Source organism: Rhinatrema bivittatum, chromosome 8, assembly GCF_901001135.1.
Source record: "Rhinatrema bivittatum chromosome 8, aRhiBiv1.1, whole genome shotgun sequence".
Taxonomy (NCBI): domain Eukaryota; kingdom Metazoa; phylum Chordata; class Amphibia; order Gymnophiona; family Rhinatrematidae; genus Rhinatrema; species Rhinatrema bivittatum.
This window is the reverse complement of record NC_042622.1, coordinates 257,725,829-257,740,659: the sequence shown is the minus strand read 5'-3', so window position 1 is coordinate 257,740,659 and position 14,831 is coordinate 257,725,829. Positions and strand designations below refer to the sequence as shown.

At 41.2% G+C, this 14,831-nt stretch overlaps 1 protein-coding gene across 1 annotated transcript in view; it reads right to left on the bottom strand.

Annotated features, from left to right (window-relative positions):
* The window catches only part of LOC115098231 (spindlin interactor and repressor of chromatin-binding protein-like), a 162,502-nt gene that overhangs the window by 136,753 nt on the left and 10,918 nt on the right, over positions 1-14,831 (bottom strand). The window lies entirely within an intron of this gene.

The window sequence follows — 14,831 nt, the reverse complement described above, 5'->3', positions numbered from 1 at the left end:
GAGGAAATCGACCCATTTTACCCATCTTAAAGACCCCACCGGAAAGCCGGTGACCAAAGCCGACGAAATAGCTAATTTGTTCCATAACTACTATCAGGAGCTTTATAGCGAGGATAGAGAGGATTTGGAGGTCAGAGACCGATTCATGCAATCTATAACTCTCCCTAAACTTACCAACAAGCAGGTGTTACAAATGAATTATCCAATTCAGGATGGCAAGATTCTAAAGATAAGATAATTCAGGGCCTTCAAAGTCTCAAGGCTCCAGGGCCGGATGGCCTTTCTCCATTTTTCTATAAGACCCTAAAACATGAGATCTGCAGTAGTATGTCCGCATAATATAATACCATGACTCAGCAAGGTTCGATGCCAGACTCGCTTCGTACGGCTACTATTATAGCATTCCCTAAGCCGGGGCGAGCCCCAGACTCTCCTACGGCTTACAGGCCGATATCACTCCCAAATGTAGACATCAAAATTTTTGCTAAATTACTGGCCAATCAGTTAGTAGACATCCTACCAGCACTGGTGTCGCCAGGGTAGGCAGGTTTTGTAAAGGTCAGAGATCCAGTATTAATATACGAAGGCTAGCCCAACTGCTCCACTTGTGTCATCACCAGGTGTTTACTGATCCAGTGCTGGTGGGGTTCGATGCCAAAAAGGCTTTTGATAGGGTGTCTTGGTCCTTTCTCCGGTATATATTGGAAAAGATGGGCTTTGCAGGCTTTTATTATCAGGCAATCCAAGTTCTCTTTTCAAACCCGGGGGCACGGGTCATGGCGAATGGTTGCCTGTCAAGACCCTTTGCCTTAACACGGGGGACTCGCCAGGGATGTCCTATGTCACCTTTGTTGTTTATACTTTCATTGGAACCCCTTGTGCATATGCTACAGCAGATCTTAGATAATCACACTACCCAAAATGGGTTTCAATTGCCAAACACATTTCTTTTCGCAGACGACATTCTGTTGTTTGTCCCACAAACGCCTATTCTCCTCCCGAAAATATTGAAGGTATTTGCGGACTTCGGATCCTTTTCGGGCCTCAAATTGAACCTGGACAAGTTCGGGGTCTTGGATAATCATGGGTCATCTCCGAAATAAATGGCCTGACATTCCCCTCCGATGGGTGGAAAAATCTCTCAAGTACCTGGGAATTTATGTTACAGGCAATCCTGCTCATTGGTATGCAGTGAATATCCCTCTAGTCATAAAGAAGATAAGAAAGTTGATGTTGAGCTGGATGGAGTTGCCTCTGTCTTTGATGGGTCGGATAGCACTATTTAAGATGGCACTTCTTCCTAAGCTTCTTTACGTTCTCCAAATACTGCCCCTGGTTATCTCCAGAGCAGATATACGTAGCCTACATCGAATTTGCATAGCATTTCTGTGGCGAAATCGTAAAGCGCGGATAGCATTGCGCAAATTGATGATTCCCGTTGCACAAGGAGGCTGGGGGTTCCCCAGTATCTTTCTTTATAAAATGGCATGTGGACTCTGATCGGTTGGGGACTGGCTATTTGGTAGTTTGTGTTTCTCAGATACCAATTTGGACTCCCAGCTGGCATAACCATTAGACTTACATTTCGTACTTCATGCCACATAGAAAGATCTTACTATGCAATTGAGGGTTAATATACTGGCAACGTATCTGACCCTACCATGGAAAGTATCTTTAATGCTGCCAGTATGTGGGAACACTAAATTTAGCCCGGGTCAAGGGGGGAAATTTTATCATAATCTGAGACAGAGGGGTCTGGAAACGCTTGCTGATCTCATAGATCCGCAAACCCGAAAATTATATACATTCACTAAATGCCAGGAGTTGTTTAGCTGGAGACCACAAGATGTTTTCTGGTACCTTCAATTGGCAAGTTACATGTCCAAATCGTGTAGATCAATGGATTCGGGAGAAAGGATTGGACCCTTTCAGAGATTGCTGACACTGTTCAAATCCAAGAAACAATCACTAGCAACTCTCTATAAACTGATGCATGAAGCGGAGTCTTGTAAACTTATGGGGGTGTTGTCTGAGCTCTGGAGCCGGGACCTGGGTCTTACAATAGCAGAAGATGATTTAATAGAGGTGTATCAGCTCTTTAATAAAGCAATGCCTGCTGTCAAAGGGAGGGAACAATATCTGAGGATAATACACAGGGTTATAATATCACCAGGGCGAGCATACCAAATGCATATTGCTTCCAGTCGAGCATGCCCCATATTCTCTCAATCGCCAGCATCCCTGGCCCATGAACTAGTCCTATGATACAGGAATTCTGGACTCAAGCGGGGTGATATATGGCCACAATGCTGGAAGGAGAGTCCACTATAACGGCAGCGATGGCTATCCTGGGGGTCGGGGAGAGAGACAATGACTGGTGGGAACATAGTGGCTTGCTAGTCAGTAAAGCCATGGGAATGGCGCGGAAATGCATACTTACCCACTGGATACAATCAACAGCACCGATATACTTTTGGCACTCCGAAATGTTCCTTCTGCTACAATTAGATTACCATACATGGCTCTTGTCGACAGCCAAGAAGAAAGGGGCTTTTATCAAGATCTGGGGCCCTTTTGTACGACATTTGCCCAGTGACTAGCAAGACAAATTTCAAGAACTCTCGAGTTAAATGGATACTTACTGACTAACTTTTGTTTCTACTGACTTTCCATTCCTAAACCTGAAGTGGCTTCTTCTTCTATAACATGACGGCTTGTTGGAGCAACAGGATGGGAAAGGAGGGGAAGGGGGAAGGGACAGGTTTCATACTATGTAGGGATATATGCTATCGATATATGACTACTGTTTGTGGTTCCTCTGCTAAATTTGGTTGAAACCAATAAACATAAATAAAAAAAAAAAGAGAGTAAAGGAACTGAGGATTTAACTAAACTCCAAACCAAATTATATTCTATGCAGATGAAGGAATGAAATAAGTGAAAAGAGGAAGAGAAATGTAAAATTTTTCTAGATAAAAGAGCTGCTGAGAAAGTATCTGGGATAAACGGGGTTACAGTGGTTTCAGATGATGTTGACTAAGGAATAAGTGGGGGTGATGCTTGGTATCTCCAGAATCAATTAATAGGTGCAGTAATTATACCTAAAGGGAATAATGCTTGTGGAAGAGGGATAGCAAGAGATAGAAGGGGAATGAATGGCAGAGAGGTGTTTGATAGCCCTTCACAAGGAGCTGGTTTTGATCCTGATAGGAGCACAGGTATAGAATGTTGGTATTGTGGGGAAATTTGGACATTTTACAAATGAATGTAGAGCAAATCCTGAAAGAAATTCCTCATATACAGTCTTAGATTTGGCTAATGCATACTACTGTGTGCCTCTGGCTGTGCAAAGTAGGGAATTAACAGCGTTTCAGTATAAAAAAGTTATCAATCCCACAAGGTTTTGTAGAAAGCCCTTCTATCTTTTCTAAAATCTTGTCCCAAGACCTTCAGACATTTCACACCCTACTCCCAGCTGGTGTATCTTCGATTATGTAAACAATCTGTTAATTACAGCACCTACATGATCTGTTTGCATGCACCCTACAGAGCTTTTACAAATATTAGCACAGGAAGGAATAAAATAATTTCTAACAACGTACAAAGTTGTCAGTCACAGATTTCATTTCTAGGAATTAAGTTAGGGGTTGATGGTAAAAATATTGGCTGTGCATTGCATGACCAATTAACAGAGGTGGCAGGTTTTCAGATTTTGAATTACAAAGCACTAACATAATCACCTCAGAAATGGAACAAAAGGGGTTTCTGAGCTGCAGAGGGAGAACAGCTCTCACACTACAACTTGTGATAGTGCCTCCTAGTGGCATAACAAAAGAGACAAAAAAGTAGCTTCATGACAGTTATTTGCTGAATTAAGGCATATCAGAATGTTTAGTTTCAATGAAGCTGCAATTTCACTTTAACCATTACCTTAATTTTATTGTATGCCAGATTTTATATCTTTCCAGGTTGAAAACACAAAGCCTTCTCTGCCATGTGAGCTAAAATACTTGAAGATTACATTTTTTCTCAGTTTGCTTTTTTCATTTTTAAATAGATCTATTTTAATTTTTGTTTTATTTTGGATCGATCCAAACACTTTATGGTCTAATTTTTTAGCTCAAATGTGTGTTAATTGTTGTTTGTCTTTTTTGTGTGACATGACACCTGATGAATGCAATGAATGAATTCATATGTCACTTCAGTGAAATATATGTTTTTATGTAATGTCTGAGCACTTAAGTTGTTTGTGGTTCTAACTACGGCATGTCACCTAATAATAAACTGGGAATATTATGCAGATGTAGGGATTACTAGATGCAGGGAAGTAAGGCCATGATGGAATTTTCTCATTGATTAATTTGAATTTGTTTTGCTCTTATAATAGGCTTTAATCTGTAACATATGAATCTAATAATGAGTTAAGAGGCTATGCTCCGATGTCAGAAATCCACCATGCTGAGAGAACTGCATATATCATGTGTCATAAGAACATAAGAAATTGCCATGCTGGGTCAGACCAAGGGTCCATCAAGCCCAGCATCCTGTTTCCAACAGAGGCCAAACCAGGCCACAAGAACCTTAGCACAGAAGTCATCTTGCACCCTTCATTATATGAACCTTTATTTGACATGTGATAACTGATTGTCATAACAAAAATATTTTTATGATACACCTAGTCAATATTTTAGTTATGTACCCATTTGAAGATGCCACTATTTAGGTTTTCAAGTTAATAATACACTGAATTAATGCAGTTTTTATTAGTCCCTACAGTCCAAGTATTTTGTAGCATTTTCCAGTCCTATACCTTTATAATGCATTTACTTGCTGAGTTAGCTGGATGATTATTTGATATGTTCTCTTTTATTTTTATCTATGAAAGCTAGTCTGAGCACACTAACAATCACCCTATCCCACTGCTTGCCATTTTACAGCGTGATATCTTGGTGTAAATCAAATATTCCTTCAAGTTAAATTCTGCCTTACTGCGGCCTCTGCATAAATATTTTCCTTTATTTCTTATTATACACATTATCACATTTCTGGTCTTTCATATTCTATTCCCCCTGCTCCTAACCTTACCCAATATACTGAATTTGGTTAGCCCCTTTTTGAACATTTCTTCCTGTAACACTACCTATCAGGTTATTTACCTAGAATTTGTTTACAACCTCTCACAGTTGTTCTCTGGTAGTGTGACACTTCTGTTTACCTATAGGCTCACTTCTGCCTATAACCAGAACATGTCTCATGCTTTGCAAACACCATTATAACTTGTCTGATATTATATATGCACAACTCAGTGTGAGTCCTTCTGCTGACTCTTAGTTTTCCTCTTTATTTTCCTGGCTTCCTTCACTCTTCTGATTATGTGCATTGCTTATATCCCTGTTTGCCATTTTAGCAAATATTATCCTGGGTTGTTGTTGTTGTTTCCAATAGCAGTACTCCTTGCAGAGATTCGCCCAGTATAAATAGTATTATATGAGAAAAAATAATACTTTCATACTAGTCTCTCTTTGTTCTTCCTATCTTTACACTCGTTACAACACTATTGTGTAATTACTTGACTGTGAAAGATAACATATGTGGTCTTGCTATTATAGGTTTCTCTTCTTTATAATGCAGCCACCCTTGCAGCTCAACTATTGAGCTAACGAATATCTATTGGAAGTCATACCGCTATTATTTATTAACTAGAGAATGCGTGTCTATCTATGAATCTCATTTACTTTAGTGGAGATCTACAGGGATCACAATGCACACAAAAGGTTAGTTGGTAGCCTACACCCTTTAGCCCATTTGCCATAATCACTGTTTACGGTTCTGTTCTCCCCTCTGGTACTTGGGTGTGCCACTCTTGCCATTTGTAAGCGGCACAAGAGGGAAATGATGAGTGTGCCTGAACAGAAAACCAACATGGAGAAAGGCAACTGACCCAGAATCCTCTGCTTTCTTAGCCTGTCTTGACTGTATGAACTCTAAGTGACTTATTGAGACTGACTTGCAGAAATTCCAGGGACACCTGGACAGCATTTGAAGCTGGCCCACGTTATGATGCCTAATTATAGGGTCATAAAAATGAGAAGGCAATGGAGAGAACTTCAGGCTATATAGTCACAAAAGAGGCACTATTCTCAGGAGTATCTGTAAACACAGCCTCAGATGTGTTAATTGCCCTGACCAGCAAGATTCTAACAGAACAAAGGACTATCTAGAGCAGAGCTTTCCAAACTTTTCATGTTGGTGACACTTTTTAGACAAAAATAATTTCGTGATACAGTAATTCAGTCTACTAGCAAACCAGAGGTTAAAGGTTAAACGAAAGAAATGTATTTCGACAATTTATAAGGTTTATTGACGTTTATATACCGTTGTCTCAGCATAGCCTTCACAGCAGTTAACATTACATTAAATATACAATAAAAGAAATTACAATCAATTATAATAATAAAACAGGTACAATTTTAAAAGTAGTTACAAAAGAAAGAAGTTAAGAAAGAAGCATCTGAAGCCATAAATATTAAACCAATAAAATACTAATGTATGTATGATTCCTTAAATATATACATAAATAAAATGTTTCATGACACAACCTCTCTTGTGAAAACCCTTCATTTTTATTAAAAATATATAATATTCCAAGATTAATGTTACTGTTATAATTTATGAGTAACAATAATAAAACAAAGTTATTGTGTTATTCAATTTACCTCTTTAATGAGATGTATGAGCTTGATGGGATGAACAAAGCTTTTGAATATTTGGTGTTAATAAAAAAGCCCAAAGGATCTTCTGCGTAATTTAAAAAAGCTGGCCAGTTTCACACTATAAAATGATTTGATCGCCTCATTCAACTAATTCTATGGCTAGGAGAGTGAAGTCTGGAATATATAGGAAGGGACAGAATGTCAATATAAATCCTGCACCTCCAGTTCTGTAACTCTTTGCATCCACTGAAATTCCCTTTGCAGCTCATCATACTAAAAGATATTTCAAATTCTGGTGTCACCTCACAGTAACAGCAGCACAAACACCTTCCACTGCCAGGCACATTGTGAACTAACACAAAACCCAGCAAAAAAGACACTTAAAATCTATATTGCAATCCCATTGTAACATAACAGTAATAACACCAAGGACTCAAACAACAATAACCCTACCTGTGAAAAAGCAAGGGTAAATATTACACTGGATCCTAGAATACCAATACACCACCTACTGAGAAAACAAAACAAACCAGATTGCTATAGATCCCTATGCTAGCAGAATCTCTCATCATGGTCACACACGCTGGGGTAGATTTTATAAATTTACGCAAGCGCAAACAAAAGTACGCTGGATTTTATAAGATACACACGTAGCCGCGCGTATCTTATAAAATCCAGGGTCGGCATGCGCAAGGGGGTGCACAGAATAGTGCCTCTTTTGCCCGGCGCACGCTGCCTGTTCCCTCCGAGGCCGCTCCGAAATCGGAGCAGCCTCGGAAGGAACTTTCTTTCCACCCCCCCGCACCTTCCCCTCCCTAACCCACCCCCCCGGCCCTATCTAACCCCCCCATTACCTTTGTTGGCAGATTTACGCCTGTTGAAATCAGGTGTAAATCTGCGCGCGCCAGCGGGCTGCTGGCGCGCCATCACCCGACCCGGGGGCTGGTCCGGAGGCCTCGACCACGCCCCCAGGCCGGTACCACGCCCCTGGTCCCGCCCCGAACCGCCCCCTGACTGCAGGCACGCCCCCTCCCCGCCCCTTTTACGAAGCCCCGGGACTTGCGCGCGCCGGCGGCCTATGCAAAATAGGTGGCCGGCGCGCGCAGGGCTTTTAAAATCTGGCCCACAGAGTGGAGACTGACCCTCACCAAATATAGAATACAAAATAAAGGAGCACAAATTAGACACAAACTGAAATGGAAACCCCAAGAAGCCAGACTCTGTGTATTAACAATGGAAAAACAGAACCACCATTCCTCAAAAAACAAATAAAATCAAGAAACATAAAGCATCAGTTATAATAGTAAAACATACTAATAAAAGAATATTTTAAAACTACTGATAAATAGAATTTCTATTAATTAAAATCATATACATTTTTACAATTTCACAAACACCAATAAAATATTCCAAAACAGCACATATATCAAATAACACCCAATAATTAAAACTAATAAGGATTTTAAAAAGCTCCTGCTGTCCATAGCATGAATGTTGCCTATTCTGGTAAGCTTTTGTGCTTGCGCTTTTTGGAGCATTTAGGATTAGTGAGCTCGTGGCTAGAGCTACTAATGGGTCTGAGTCTTAAGGCTTATTAACTCAGCAGGTGGCTTTGAGTGGCGATTCTCTTATACTTCATGTCCCTATGTCTAAAATTGACCAAGGGGGTAAGGATGCGTCGGTGGTTTTGCGTGAGGTGCTGGGGTTACGTACTTGTCCAGTTGCCAATTTCATTTCTTTCAGTAGGATTCGGCCGGCGTGTGCCTCAAGATTCCTAGTTCATTATGATCTTCGGCCTTTGACCAAATATCAATTCGAGATGGTGTGTGGTCAGGGATATCTGCTCTCAGTTTGTATGTGAGTCGTTTTAGGACTCATTCATTCAGAATAGGAGCCACTATGTCGGCAACCCGCTCGGGATTGTCTGGTAGCATGATCCAGAGGATTGGGCAGTGGAAGTCCAATGCCTTTGAAGAGTATGAGCATCCAGGCCCCTTTTGATGGGTCTGTTGTCATGAATTGTGTTCTCTTTACAGGTTTTGCATGCTGGGGCGGAGTGCATGGATTATTGGACATTCTTACGTTGTCTGGGCTTATTTGCATACTCGAAATCATCCTTTCGGGGCCCAGCTAAATTTGTCACAGCGTGATACAACTGTCCATTGGTTGGGACTTAGAGGGATGAGTTGGGTTGAACTGATCCCTTCTTTGCATCATGGGCTGGAATGTTCTGGACATGTGTTGATAACACATTTAGGTGGGAATAATTGGGGTAAAATGTCAGGGTGCAAATTCATCAGCATGGTCAGGAAGGATTTTATGTCCATGTCTGTGTTGTTACCTGCTGCTGTAATTTGCTGGTCTGACATAATTCCAAGGTCTGCTGAGATGGACAAGAGGATTTGGCAGCATAGTCGAGCCAAGGTCAATCAACAGGTTGGCTGTATGGGGGGGGGGGGGGGGGGGGGGGGTGTCAGCCTATTAGGCACAAATGGTCCTGGGATTTAGATAGGGGTTTGTTCCAGGATGATGGGGTTCACTTGTCTTTCATTCGTTTAGATTTGTTCTTGAATGCATTTCAGGAGGCCTTGGAAGATTTGTTTTGATAGAGATCTTGGTCGCATCTTAGGGGGGTCACAGGATAGCTACTACCTGTGCCTGTGGTGGGTTGCCCAAGCCAATCAGGGTTTCAGCCTTGTCCTGATTGATTGCTTGACCTGATGGGGGTCAGGTCTGGATCTTCGGTGGGGACAACTGGGTGCAGTTGGTCCATGTGCAGCTCCTTGCTGGGCTGTGGCGGGGGTTTGCATGCACGGCTCGTTGCTGGGAGGTGGTGTTCATCTTGCTGGTTTGTGGCGAATGTTCACTGTGTAGGGTTATTGATTTCCTACTTGTATTAGGCTCAGGCACTTGTTTATGTAAATAAAGCTGTGGCCTATTTGATCCCATTTTGGGTGTCTGTGTATTTTATTACACTTGTTACTGTAAAAGGGCAGATGCTGGGAGAAGTGTTTGTCCTGGCTCCCGATATTATATCCCTCTGGTTCCTTGAGATAAAAGTGCACGTACATCTCTGCAGGTCTATTTCACCCCTTATTACATTAGTCTTCGCATGTGTCAATCTTTAACTTGTATGTTATAGGATCTCATTAAGTCAATGTACATATCGATCTATAATACGAATGTCATGTTGTAAACCGTTGTGATCTTCATTTGGAAGAACGGTATATAAAATGGCTAAATAAATAAATAAATAAATGTCTGATGCTATAACTCAAGGGTAGCCAGCTCCGGTCCTGGAGTGCTACAAATAGGTCTATTTTTCAGAAAATCCACAATGAACATGCATATTTGCATACATTGGAAGCAATACATGAGGATTAATCTAATGCTTATTCATTGTGGAAATGCTGAAAATCAGACCTGGCTGTGGTACTCCAAGACCAATATTGCCTATCCTTGTTATAACTCCTTAGCTAAATTCTACTGGTGGTTTTCTAAGACCAATTTGGAAACTGGTCTTCCATACTGTTCTCTGCCCAGCTAAGTGGTAGCACTTACCACATATTCCTCTCTCAAAGGTAGGGGAGCCCATGTGCAGAGTTTGCAAACCCAAGATCTGAGGTCTTCTAAAGAAGCCCTAAGAACATAAGAACATGCCATACTGGGTCAGACCAAGGGTCCATCAAGCCTAGCATCCTGTTTCCAACAGTGGCCAATCCAGGCCATAAGAACCTGGCAAGTACCCAAAAACTAAGAAGATCCCATGCTACTGATGCAATTAATAGCAGTGGCTATTCTCTAAGTAAACTTGATTAATAGCCATTAATGGACTTCTCCTCCAAGAACTTATCCAAACCTTTTTTGAATCCAGCTACACTAACTGCACTAACCACATCCTCTGGCAATAAATTCCAGAGCTTTATTGTGCGTTGAGTGAAAAAGAACTTTCTCCGATTAGTTTTAAATGTGCCACATGCTAACTTCATGGAGTGCCCCCTTGTCTTTCTACTATCCGAAAGAGTAAATAACCGATTCACATCTACCTGTTCTGGACCTCTCATGATTTTAAACACCTCTATCATATCCCCCCTCAGTCGTCTCTTCTCCAAGCTGAAAAGTCCTAACCTCTTTAGTCTTTCATCATAGGGAAGTTTTTCCATTCCCCTTATCATTTTGGTAGCCCTTCTCTGTACCTTCTCCATCGCAATTATATCTTTTTTGAGATGCAGCGACCAGAATTGTACACAGTATTCAAGGTGCGGTCTCACCATGGAGCGATACAGAGGCATTATGACATTTTCCGTTTTATTCACCATTCCCTTTCTAATAATTCCCAACATTCTGTTTGCTTTTTTGATTGCTGCAGCACACTGAGCCGATGATTTAAATGTGTTATCTACTATGACGCCTAGATCTCTTTCTTGGGTGGTAGCTCCTAATATGGAACCCAACATTGTGTAATTATAGCATGGGTTATTTTTCCCTATATGCATCACCTTGCACTTATCCACATTAAATTTCATCTGCCATTTGGATGCCCAATTTTCCAGTCTCACAAGGTCTTCCTGCAATTTATCACAATCTGCTTGTGATTTAACTACTCTGAACAATTTTGTGTCATCTGCAAATTTGATTATCTCACTTGTCGTATTTCTTTCCAGATCATTTATAAATATATTGAAAAGTAAGGGTCCCAATACAGATCCCTGAGGCACTCCACTGTCCACTCCCTTCCACTGAGAAAATTGTCCATTTAATCCTACTCTCTGTTTCCTGTCTTTTAGCCAGTTTGCAATCCATGAAAGGACATTGCCACCTATCCCATGACTTTTTACTTTTCCTACAAGCCTCTCATGAGGAACTTTGTCAAACGCCTTCTGAAAATCCAAGTATACTACCAGTAGAACACTTTCCACTATTTTTCCTGGCACTGAAGTCAGGCTAACCGGTCTGTAGTTTCCCAGATCGCCCCTGGAGCCCTTTTTAAATATCGGGGTTACATTTGCTATCCTCCAGTCTTCAGGTACAATGGATGATTTTAATGATAAGTTACAAATTTTTACTAATAGGTCTGAAATTTCATTTTTTAGTTCCTTCAGAACTCTGGGGTGTATACCATCCGGTCCGGGTGATTTACTACTCTTCAGTTTGTCAATCAGGCCTACCACATCTTCTAGGTTCACCGTGATTTGATTCAGTCCATCTGAATCATTACCCATGAAAACCTTCGCCGAGAGCTATAAAACTGGCTCTATTAGCATTCCAGCACAAGTTATCCAATAAACCGATACTAATTTAAACAGACAACCAAGCTGCCATCTTTTATAATCAACAAGCAGGGTGGATTGAGCTTGTACCTTGTAAATCAGGAAGCAATCAGAATTTGGCAATGGATGATAATTCATGCAGCTTTTTTTCAGTGTTTGTGGACAAACTGCACATCCACCAATTCGCTAATTTCTAAAATCCTGGCATGCAAATCAGGGAATTTCAATTCTGATAGCCCCTACAGGAATAGTTTTCACTTCTCCTTCAGCTCTCTGACATGACACACATTTGTCTTGCTCCTCTCCCAAAACTGATCTCCCAGGATCAAGAATTCTCTTCCATCTCAACATTGTCGTGCTGGCTCTAAAAGCATGGATGTTGAAATGACAATTATTTCATGGAGAACTTCTGAACAGGTATCGTGCATGGTTCTGCAATCAAGAAAGCAAACCACCATACAACATCTTACACCCACAGATGGAGGCTTTCCAGATTCTGGTTTGCCAGAATCAACCAACTTTCCCCATTTCCTGCACAAGTAACAAGCTACTGGAGTGCTACTTCATTTACCTACAGCAGGCCTTAAACAAAGCTCCATAAGGGTCCACATTAGCGCTACTGCCATTAGTAACATGGTTCCTAAAAGGCCTGCTTCATATTTAGCATCCTGATGAAGCTGTCAGCCACTCAATGGGATCTAAATGTTGTTTTGACCCAGCTTAGAAAACCATCTCTCTCATCCACTCATGTAACAATCAGTTTACTCACACCTTTCTGCAGGCAAGCCCACATCCGTGTTACAAAATGCTTAGTAACATACATAGATAACATATCAAATACAGCATCATGAAATATAAATACACAGTACATAAAAATACAAAATGTCCCTACTAAAATTCATGATATGGGTGATTTACCTGGTTCAAGATGGCTGCTATGCAGCATAATGAGCTCCTCAGCTTTGCAATGGGTTATTTTTTTCCTGGCTTTATAAAATTTCCTTAATATGGGACATAAACAAAAGACAAAGTCTGGGGCTTACCCTGCATTCCCAACCGAGCCTCCATCTACAGGGCTGATGGATGCTCATGTTTGTGGTCCAAAGGTGCTGCAGGAGAGGGAGCTGTTGGAGTTTGAGAGGGGAAATGAAGCTCCCGTCTCTCCCTGGCTCGTCTGTGTCATCTAATCCAGCGCTTAGAACGTCCCCATTGGATCCAGCTGCCAGCTATGTGCCTGAACAGTGCAGGGATAGTCACTGAATGAGGTTCTTGTGATTGCCATGAGGCCAGGGAGTGTGGACAGATGCACTGCAGCAGAGTTAACCGGTGATCCTGGCCCAATCAGAGGTTTGTATGGAAGAAGCTCAAGTTGCTAATTGTCAGATTTTTTTCTTCCTTGGTGGATGCTGCTCAGAGTTCATTCTGGTGAGACCCACACATTTTACTCTTAAAGATATATGGGATGTCATAAGAACATAAGAACATAAGAAAATGCCATACTGGGTCAGACCAAGGGTCCATCAAGCCCAGCATCCTGTTTCCAACAGTGGCCAATCCAGGCCATAAGAACCTGGCAAGTACCCAAAAACTAAGTCATAGATAAATCTGGCATTACTATAGTATCTCAACTAACTTCTTTAATGGAAAAGAGCCAGTTAATCTTGAATGTATTTCAACCTTGAAAAGTTTGTAAATACCAATCATCAGATTCAGGATTTACATACCGAGCTGTAACAAGTTAACTTGTAAAAATCTGTGGTTAAATGGAACACCTTATGTTAGTAAAAATGGAGAACCTTGAAAATATGATTAAAAGTAGGAACCTGGGGGAGAGGAGCGAGGTAGTTCCTGGCACTACTGGATACTTTAATTACCTGAATTTTTCATCCCTCGAGTTTGGAGAGAGCTGGTGCTGCGACTCTGTGGCGGCAGATTCGAGCCGCGCAGGTGACGTCATTTCAAGGCCCCGGAAGAGCTATAAAAGCGGCCCCTCCTGCGGCGCGCGTAGGAGCCGCCAGCGCGCGGCTTTGTTTGAACCCCTCTCCGAGTTGAGACTGAGAGAATTTCCTGGTTAAGCGGAGGTCTTGTAAGTAACTTTTAATTATATTAATCGCTCCTCAAGCCCCCATCAAACCAAGGATTTGGAAATTAAAACAGAGTTACATGAAATAAGGAGATTTGAATTAATTACTTTCAAACTATGCCTCATACTAAAAGAAAGGCACGATTGAGGGAGAATCAAACTTCAACTCCCTCAATCACTCCATCTCAGCCTCCAATTTCCTCCTTTTTCATGGCTACAACTGATAAGCCGGAGGAAGGTGCCGCAGTAGACGGAGCTTTAGAGCGAGAAGCAGGTCTACAGGCAGAAGCCATCTCTCTAAGTCCCGGCGCACCTATGACTCCCTCCCCACCCGGTATTAATATGGAAAATCTTATTGGCCCTCTCGAGTTGGATGAGGGTACAGTAGAGACAAAAATATGGAAAAATCATTGAGGAGTGGAGACCTTCCTATGGGGGGAAAGGAAGAAACCAGGAAAGAGTTGGAGATTATTATACATCCAAAATCCTCTGAGGTCACCATGGACATTTTATGGGATGCAATTAAAGCATTGGAGCAAGCAATTGAAAAACTAACTGTGAATACTAATAATTTTCAACAGAAAATATTAAATATTGAAAAATCAACCTCTAATTGTAATAATAAAGTGGCTATAGTTGAAGACAGGGTGGGGAAAATGGAAAAGATACAAAACACTATTGTAAAAGCTGAAATGGTTAATGGGAAAAAACTGGAATTTCTTGAAAATTCATTAAGATACTCTAATCTTAGGGTATTGAATTTTC